Source organism: Anarhichas minor, unplaced genomic scaffold (genome assembly GCF_050575085.1).
Source record: "Anarhichas minor isolate MPS153535 unplaced genomic scaffold, ASM5057508v1 ptg000042l, whole genome shotgun sequence".
NCBI classification, from domain to species: domain Eukaryota; kingdom Metazoa; phylum Chordata; class Actinopteri; order Perciformes; family Anarhichadidae; genus Anarhichas; species Anarhichas minor.
Genome location: NW_027466488.1, coordinates 886649 through 897350, shown reverse-complemented (window position 1 = coordinate 897350; position 10702 = coordinate 886649).

Genomic DNA, 10702 nt, shown 5'->3' with positions numbered 1-10702 from the left:
TGCAACACACATGAATAGATATTGTTTTGACATTTGAATGTATAACAGAACAGTTGCTGGGGAATACGGAAACCTACAGAGCTGCTTTTGGGACATGGGGGCATGTGTTATGTGTTTGTGTGTGAGTGTAGTGGGCAGATTTCAATCTTCCAGTCCGACTCGGTGTGTTTCCCCTGGGTTCAGTAAAGCATCAAGGATGCTAGGAGGTGTGACACCCCCACCTGAACCTGCCACTGCTTCAGGAGGATTGATGTGACAATTTCACACACGTATACACACACACACACATGTATGCACACACCACAAGAAGGCAGATGCAACATACAAGAGCTAACGGTGCCAACTGTTGTCATACAGGCCTAAATATGCGCACACGGATGTCCTTGCAACATGGGGACTGGACTAACGATCAAAAGCAAGCCTCTTTGTGTCTGCCTATCTTTTTGTTCTTGTCAGGAGCGGTGCTGCTCCTCTTGTGTGGCCGTGCAGGCGCCTGTGTGCGTGATTAGCCCTCGGCTCTGTCAGCTGGCCAGCAGCGATACTGAAACCAAACAAAAGCACACACAAAGCTGTGGCGCCTGCATGCTCTCATGGTCCGTTTCAGCACGTGCAGACGTGTGCAGGTTGGGCTATCACGTCGCACCACTGCAGAGCAAAGAACGGTAAAACGATTCAACCCCGTTGTGTTCCTCAGAAGCAACCGTTGACACATGGGAGAATTGAGCGCCCTAGCTTTGTTTTCAGTTAACAGTTAATTAGAATCAAGACTTTGTTGTGGTGTTTCCAAGGCATTTCAATCTCATGTACCCTAAGCATGTATCGATGAGGAAAAAGGGAGTCTAAGGCTGATTGAGTGTGCACTATAGTATGTGTGTTTGTATTCCTTCTTGTGATGTGAAAGCCGATGAATATTTTTCTCCCGTTTTCCCTAAGGGGCTGTTTGATTGACCGGACCCAGAAGTTATTTCATGTGCATGCCACCAAACTGCCTGTCTGTCTCTCAAATAAGATAAGGGGATATTTCCCTGGCCCAATATTGCTTGCTCTGTTCTGTGCTGTCACTGAATACAATGACCATCACCACATCCCATGAATATTATTAGCATTTTTCTCAGGATTCTGTCAATGCGGAAGACAGCCTTGTGGGAGTAGAAGTACACGCTGTTTTTTGCCGTGGTGGGATATCTGAGCTGCCTCTTGGAGAATAGAGTTGATACTGCGGCGTATTGTCCGGTCTTATGAACTATGAACTATGAACTATGAATTATGAACGTCCATAATGCCAGTCATTAACAAGAAGTCACCTGACGCAGCAGTTCCAAGCCGTTGCCGTTGTTCTGGTTTGAAAGGACCTCGTGGAGGTTAAAATGTGAAATAGCTGCTGCTGATTGAAAGTTGACAAAGAATGAGGATTAGAGGCCCGAGGAGGGAGCTGTTTCTGGATAGGGATCGATAAAAGCAGAGCCGTGAAAGACCTCTAACTGAGCACCAGGTGGACCATTGTGTCATTCAGGGAGCAATTCTCACCTCCATCTTTCCAGACTTTGAGTGACCATTCAGGAGGAATGACTGTTCAGTGTATATTGCCCTTTCTGCTCCACGGCTGTTTGCAGAAGTCCGTGTAGTGTATATCTTTCTTTATATGGTTTCACTCATTCAAGGGTTGGAACTCATGCTAAGTGAGAGCCAAAAGTCCTCTTCATATTTTCAGTGAATACAAAAACCTGGATACAGGACATGATACCAGAGTTTTTGCACCAACACTGATATTGATGTATTACTAATGTGTATTTTCTTTTTTCATCTATCAAAAGAAGCCCACGATTTTAAATGTAAAATGGTAAAAAGGTGTTTCATTTGTCAAAATCTGTGTTATCATTATTGGCTGAAGTAGTAAAAACAGCCTGTTGGTCAAAAGTAAGATTGACTGTTTGCAGCATATTTTATTGCAGAAAACATAAACTAATCAGATCTGTAGCTCGTTCTGTCCGCTGTTCTAAAGACCCTAACCTAAAGTCAACCGAAGTGTAAAAACAAAAGACTTTACACAAATATCTCTTTTCCTAATTAAAACTTGGATCATAACTTAATTTATTCTGATTATTTAAATTACCAATGAGAAAAAAAAGGTTTAAGAAAATGTACTGTTTTGCTTTTCAGATCAATTTTCAATCTCGCTTCTCATTTCCTGAGATGTATTCTCTTTGTCCGGTTTCTGTCAGGATCCACACAAAACATGACTAATCCCCTTTCAAACTAAAATAAATAGCGTATATATTTTTTCTATCGTACATGCTTTCCTTTCATGTTGTATCAGCAGAAAGAACAAACAAGCATAATTCTTAATTAGCAGCATCTCCGTCATCTTTATTATCTCCCTCATTTTATATTTGGCTTTTAGATTAATACACATTTATTTTGCTGTCAGATTTCCGCCCGGTTGGGGGAGAGTGGTGTGGGAGGATTTCTCATTAAATCCAAAACAAAAATATTTTCCCTGCTGCTAGCGTGTGTGCAGTGGTGGCAGTTCACAACAATGAATGGGGGACGTCAAGGCTGCTCTTACTGTTTTTTACCCAAGTTCACAATTTTCACACATTAGAATGACTTAATGCTTTTTATCTGTCTGTCTGTCTCTCTCTTTCCCTCTCATCAGTAACCAAACCCTGTTGACAGCTTCAATTAAAGCCTGTGAAATTGCCCCAGTATCTGTCTCCCACTGGGGCCATTTAGCTGTGTTTAGCTCCCTGCAAGCTGGGCTTGTTGCCAGGCAAACTTTAGAGAGTGTTTCATGTTCCTGCTTAAAATGTAGGCCAACCTAGCCCCCGAGTGCCACCTGGCCAGCCTCAGAGTTAACCTGGTTGGTAGTTTGCTCAGGTGCATTTAGTGGTTGCATGCAACAAGTCTTAAAAAGGCAAAATGTATATTCTTCTCCTGCTGCTGTACATTTTGTGAGAATTACTAAAATGTATTTAGCTGATAAGTTTGATTACTTTGTTTACTCCAAGGCCAACTTGTCAAAAACATTTGCCTTGCATCTTGACTCGAAACACCACATCAGTCTACAGCCAGCGGAAGTGCACAAACATTCTTCACTTTTTGGTTTTTGGTCATACAAATACAAATACAAATACAAATCTGCCCTGGTGATGGTGCTAGAGGAAAAGTTATGGGATCATCAAATGTGATACAATTTGGCAATATCTTTCACCTCATGGTGGATCATCAGATTCACTCGGCTTCGTCTTCTGGGTACCATAAATGTGAAGATATTTCAGTCTGACCCAAAGTAGTGGATTGACTATCATGGCCATCCCTAGAACCATGCCGCTAGCTTGGCTAACAGCAAACATCAGGAAAGCTATGCTTTTCTTTCTTCACGACCTTAATGTTGATATTGTCTTTAAGATCCAGACTTGTGTGCCCCTTTTGTTTGCAGTGACGATAATCAATTTCTCCCTTGTTCTGGTGAAGGTCTCTCCTGTAGCCTTTGTTACTGTTTTACACCACCGTGAATCTGCGTTGAGGCTTGTTGCTCGTCTTCTTGAACCTAGACAATGTGGTCCTCTGATGCAGGGCCACGTAAAAGGAAAAATATCCATCTGGTGTATTCACTCTGCTTTCATTTGTTGATTGGGGGCGAATTTACTGCACACTGCACGCACCAAAGGTGTTGCTATTTCTTGTGCCTCTTCTTGTGTTCCTGTACAAAAGGCTGTATCGGTTTGAACAATGTGCATGTCTTCTGTAAAAGGGATTACTTTGACGATTGGTTGAGACAGTCCTCCTCTGACAGACTGCGCTGGTAAAACAAAGAGTAGCTATGGTAACAGTCACGGGTGAAGGAGGAGGGCGTGTCTGTGGCGTGTTGTGCTTGAAGTGGTGAGATGGACATTGGCAGACAGAATGGCGGGGGAGCAAGTGCCGCGTTCTGTGGTCCTTTTGCCATTCCCGATGCTCACCAAGTCTCTGCTTTCCTTCTCTTCCTGTTTCCCGCTTGGCTCTTGTCGTCGTGGTCCTGAAGCGAGTGGGAGGCTGTAAGGAGAACAAACGCTGAATCTCAATGAGACAGCTGAGAGGAAACTCATTTTCTCGCTCCGTCTCTTTCTGATAGAGCCTTTTATTCTTTATTTACAAGCAGCACAACTCAAGCACGATCGGGTTATTACGCGATTCATCAACACATGTTTAACAATGTGGAAATGCTGTAAGGGTAGTTAAATGTTATACAGTTAAATGTTTACAAGATCGTTTAATCGTAGCTGACCCCAATAAAGATGACGGGTGGCTGCTTCATGAAGGGCAGTGGAGATTATTCCGTGGATTACTGAGTGTCTCAGAAAGTTCTCCCCATAATGCTGTCTGTGAAAACTTAAAGCAGATGGTCTTTGGAAAAATAGTATCAAGATGATACATTAGGAAGTGGGTGTATTGCAGTTCTGCTGCCACTTGTATAAGAGAAGGTAGGATGGCTGCAGTGGTTAATCGTTGACTCCCAGTTAAAAGGGAAGAAGCTTGCTTCTTTTCCGTTACTTCTACCATAGATTGAAAGAATATTTTCTCCTTCCAGGATGAATACAGTGAATCAAACATGTATTGCTTTGTGTTGAGGCTCCATACCGTGTCAGTTACTTTTTTGTGGTCCTAATCATTGGGCTCAAAGGCTGATTTCGATTTGGTGTCATGTCTTGATATAAACAGAAATCAGTCTGATTCACAGGAAATAATCCTTTTTTTCCCACTGTACACGATATGGCCTCTAGGAGATAAATTCAGGCATCAAACCATCAACCACTGTATTCCAGGGAACAGTCAAATCAATTAGCAAAAACAGCTTCATAGAAGGAAAATATGTATTTTTAAGTCTAAATGCAGATATCTCAGATGCTTTGATCTTTTTGGCTTCAAAAATACATTTTAAATAATATAAGAGATACTTAAAGTAGATGCTGACAACATCATTTTGTTATAGAGCCAAGGGTCTGGAGGCTATCCCAGCATGCCTCGGGTTGCAGCATAGACTGTATATAAGAAGTGGACGCAGGCATCTTGACGTCACCCATTGGTTTGTGGACTGCCGTTTTTTTGAGCCTCGAGTTCCTCGATTTCGCCGAGGCCATCTTGGATTACTGCTGTCGCCATGTTGGTTTTTCCGCAACCAATCAGCGGAAGTTACCATATTTGGAATGCGCAGGAGGGACGTAGAGATACCTTATACGGCTCTGGTAGTGGCAGCCACCTGTCAATCACAGTAAGCCCGCCCTAAAGCATACTCCGCTTTTTAGTCTATTTCACTCTAAACTGGACCATAATTTACTAAATGAACATCGTGCTGTATTGAAGAAGACTTGAAGCTAGCGAGTGAGACCATAAACTCCATAAATTGTTTACAATGTTAATTGAGGGAATAATTCAAGTGAGAAGTAGAGTCATTTTCTCATAGACTTCTATAGAATCAGACTTCTTTTTGCAACTGGAGGAGTCGCCCCCTGCTGGTCAGTATAGATAATGCAAGTTTAAGACACTTCTGCATTGGTGACACTTTTGAAGACCTTGTTTAGTGACTTACACCATTCAATGCTAATATGACGTATCCCATGAATTTCTATCGACCACAAAGAATGGGTAAATTTATTTTGCCCCTAATTAAATGTGGTTTAGATGGAAATCTCCTCCATTACATCACATTAGGCCGACATGTATCTATATAGGCATTTGTGTGGGATATCGGTCTCTTGAGGACAATAAACTGCACGATATGTCTATATATTTCTCTGCAAATCTTTGTGTCCATTTGTGCAAAAGAGGGAGAGAGCAGAAGCAGAAATCACTCTTCAATTTAAACAGCAATTTCCTTTGTGCTGAATAGCAGCAGGTTGCCAGGTCTCCATCTTATAAAAAATAGAAAATAGAGAAGATTATTTCTCTCCATTCTCACTTCCTCTCTGGGAACTCAGTGAACTCCTCCGTATTCCATCCCCGTTTGTCTGCTTTTAACTTTATATTCACCAGATGGTTCTCATTTTTCCTTTCATTGTGAAAAATGAGCTGCAAGCTGCATTTAGACCACAGTCTGGGCACAAACAGGCACCCACACACACTAAGGTGAATGTATTTAATGTCAACAGTTACCAGCTAGTTTTGCAGTCACAGTAGCATTGTATTGTCAAGCCAGAATTATGAACATACTTTGTGCTTGTTTTTATGCTTATCAGACCAATTTTATAAGGAACCATTTTAAAATAACGAAATAGATTGACTTGAATCCTCACGACCTTTAGAGCAGAGCCTACAAATGTTCTTTTCTTTCTATTCCCCTTGGGCATTTCTCAGAAGTAGCTGGTTTTAAATGTCTGGTTAAGCAGAGAAAATACTTGTTTGTGATAACCAGATAACCATTTTATATTGTGATCAAGCATGCAAAATATGGTTTGGCCATCAGTGTTGTCTGATTCTGTCAAAGCAGCAGAATCAGTTTACCTTCAGTAATACCAAAGGTATCATAATACTGCAGTTAGCTATGGAGACTAAGGCTTCAATGGTTCAACTGATAGCAATGTTTCTTAAGTCTACCATCCTGCAAAATGGACCCCACTTCTTGTGAAATCTACTTAGCTAAATAATTCATTCAACTCCTTCTCTGGTTACATTTTGAACAATATTTTTTATTTCAGAAGGAACTGTTCAACCAAACTACACTTACTTTTTGTCCGTCTATGTCAAGAACAGGATGTCAAACTTGTGACATGTACGTATTATCATGCTTTATCTCATGGAAAAAAAGATGCAAAGTTCTACCAGTGACTAAAAAGCTTAGGTGGGGCTATATGATTGAAATTAATTTCACAATAAAGTAGATGTTATGATATTTATCTGTCACTATGCAAATGTATACACTCCAATTATCTAATTGATGTTTATGCAATGAACTGTGCAATGCATCAGACTAATCTTTACATAAATCCAATTTTAAAACAAAACAAAACACAATTTACATAATTGCACCGGGGATGTGATCCAAAAGAGTGAAAGGCATTTTAATTTCATCTCAACTTTTAATACCTCAGTGATTTTGATCCTTACTTTCCCACACCCTAAGAGGATTTGTTCATTCATAGGCTAATGGAATCACTAGAGATCCTTATTTCTGTCCTGCTCCATTTACAGACTACAATAATCATGTTACAGTTTGCCTGATGATCTTCTCTCTTCATGGTTCTTTCACACTCCGTCCTGTCTCGTCTCTTCCCTGTTGAAGCCTGACTGTCTAATTCTCTGGTGTGAGCAGAGGTCGTATCTTAGAAGTCAAGAAAGAGAGACATTAGTATTCCCGAGACCCTCACTCTGACTAAGCCATCTGCTGCCTTCGGACTGCTTCTCTCACCCTCTGTGCTCTCGTCGGCCCTTCTTTTACCTCTTCATACACGCGTTCACGCAAACACACATGATTAAGACATGCGTCTGCCAAAACAGGGTCTGAGGGTAATTTAAAGCTTTATCTGTTTTGTGGCAGACATGAAGAGGTCTGAACGTGGAGACAGCTCTGCACAAGTGGTGCCCAGCTGCTGCTTAAAACAGACAATTGATATACTGCAGGCTGCTGTTACTGCTGGTGTGTGTGTGTGTGTGTGTGTTCTTTAACCACTGCTTCTATTGAGGTTCTCATGGGGCTGGAATATGTTCATGCATACGTTAGGCAGAGAAACAACCTGTCCTGAAGAGACTAACTGGTTTGCAGTCTTTTAAACGCACCTGGACAATTTAGATTTTTTGTAGGGAGAAGCCAGAACAATATACGAACATATCCTCTTCCCAAGGTCTTATTTTGTTGTATTAGAGTTGTGAAAGAAGGGGCGTCCTAGTGGACGAGTTTAAAATTCTTACCATGTCATAGCAATGTCCTCAGTTTGAGATTGAGAATATGTATAATAATTGCAAATGGCACTGTAAGGTTTTCACTTTTTCTCCCTTAATCACCTTGTGATATTTTGCTCATCAAAGAAGAATAGAAAATGCAGAGAAACTGCACCGCAATAAGGGACTTCAGTGATTCAATGAAGCATATCTCCCTCACAACTGCCCCCCCCCCCCCCCCACCGCGCTACTCAGCATCAACAGTTCCTGTCCATAGATGACTAGAGCCACCTGTGTGGCCACCTATGCAGCCTGACTGCCAACTGTTGACTTAGAGCATCAGGTCCAGGAGACATGTCGTGTTCCTTTTAATCACCATGTCCCTTAACTGATATTAATATGTTTTTTTGGCAATAAAACAAAAAAAGGAAACTGAGGACGTGCACATGAGCATGTATTTTGTTGAGCAGCAGGCTCCATTTAATAATAATTTAGGATTCTGCACGTAATGGCAAACAAAACATGATAATAAATGTGTAAAGAATGCAGTGTTTGTATAGGGATCTTTGTGACTTTAAATGCAAAAAGAAATCCCCAAAATGTCAAAAGAAATGTATAATTTATTTGGAGTTGGTGATTGTATTCATGAAGTTAAAGTGGGGGATATGAATCTTTAGTAAATGGTCAAACAGAACTAAAGGGTCATAAAAGTGCCATTATACACTAACCGCGTGACAAGTAGACACATACTGTGTGTATGAGCATACTTGTACTGTTGAATGTTCATTCTAAATCCGTCCTAATGTTACTAAACAGGTGGGATAAATCCCCTGTTGATGTACAAATGAATGCAAATTCAATAAACACAGTCACATCTGAAATACATGCCAGACAACGCAGACTTGGGAAAAGCCACCTGGCGTGGGACTTATAGGATGTCTAAATTCACACAGCAGTTGTAATGGCACTCTGGAAAAATATTACTTTAATCAAAAACATGATAATTAAACACAAATACGGCAACAGTCGGACAATAACAGCCCAAAAACAAGGCTTTTGAATGTAGGATGCCAACAAAGAGAAGGTCAGGGGGTATCGGTCCCTAAGGGATGCAGTTACCAATAGTTACCAATCCTGACTCCCAGCTCTGGAGGGGCTGGGTCTTTGCAGGAGGATGCTGGGATGTAATGTGGAGGAAGAAGGAGGGTGGAGTCAGGGAGGTGCATGCTGTGTAGCAGCTGGTGGGGGAAGGGAGGAGAGATGGGAGGGAGGGAGGGAGGATGGGGCCGTTGTTCCAGCAGATCCCAGTCTTATTGTATCCCACATCCAAGCTCAGGACCTCAGGTAAGAGATGCAGTTAGTGAACGGTTTCCTAAATGTTAACAAACTGAGGTCGATTTTTAGTCATTAAGTCAACACCTTGTAATGCAACACCATGTGCTGTTTTAAATAATGAACAAATTCGCTTCATTATATGTACATGTTGCTTTATTTGATCAGGCGTACATAATATGTGTATCCATGTGTATGTGTGTGCATTTACAAACACTGTGTGATCAGTAACCACCATGGACGTGCTCAGATTTATTTATAACATGTATGTTTAGACAGCCGCATGTGCCCTCTGTGCACATGTAATGTTTGTCCTCTGACTTGGCTACCTGTAGAATAACTAACTGTGCATATGTGTCTCTGTTTATTCTCCTTTCTGTATTTCCACGGTTGTGTTTTAGAGGGGATGTGTTTGTGCCAGGTTGTGCAGAGCTAATTAACCAGTGTAATCTCTGGTGATGGGAAATGTATTTATGGTAAAGTGGAAGGAAAAAAAGGGGGGGGGGAAGCAGCAACAACACCCCCCTCGAGGGCAGTTGTTCATGGCAACTGGATGGCACAACAGAGTGGGGATGGCAACAAAAAGGATGACAGGGCATGCTTGACAGAAAGAAAAGTACTTTGTGTAGTTGGTTGTTAAAATACAGTATGACTAATAGTAAAGTGCACTTATGGCACTCATCCTGGGATCTGTAGGTTTGTGCGTGTTTATGCTGGCTTGCATGTTTAAGCCTAAAATTCTTTACATCTACCTGTTCGCTGTTGCGCCTTTGCTTTGTTGCTCCAAATATTAATATAACAATGCTACAAAGCCTTGTGGGTTATCTAACTGGATTATGTAACTTTTAAAAGACTGGCCATGATTTTGTTAGTTTAGTTATTGATGGTAAAATTATGCATTTGTTTTATCACAATAATCACATCCCAATCACGTGGGTAGAGATTCAACTTCATAATGTTTTTAGACATACGTGTACATTTGGGTTTTTTAGTCTTGTGCAACATATCAGGCTACTTGCTTGTCTTCTCACCTGCACTTCTTAACCAGGTTTTTGTCTCCATGGTTGACCATTCTCAGCCAGCAAGCTACTAAAGGATCAGGAAGTCTTGACTTCTGCCATCAAGCCTAATATAATCAGGGCACATGTGCAGCACCGATGTGGAAGTGACCTTGATTAAACTATTGATTGTTTCTCTGGAAGTGTCCCGTTAGGTTTATGTGAAGGCGGTATGCTTAGAACGGCGCTGGTCTTTGTGTCTATTGTTCTAAAGCTGAGTCCGAGTGATATATTGAGCCCACTGTCTTTGAAGCCAAAGTTGTGCTAAATACACACAAAAGAGGTCCTCTGAATGTGAAACAGACACTGCCGTGTTCAATTACAGTAGATTGGTTTCTCAGGCGCTGAAAATGTGTTTCAGCTGTATGCAAAGTGCAGAACAAGATAAATGGAGGACTATGTTGTGGTTTTTTTAAGGGGTTTCTGCTGTGAGCAGATTATCCATTTTGATGTGTGTA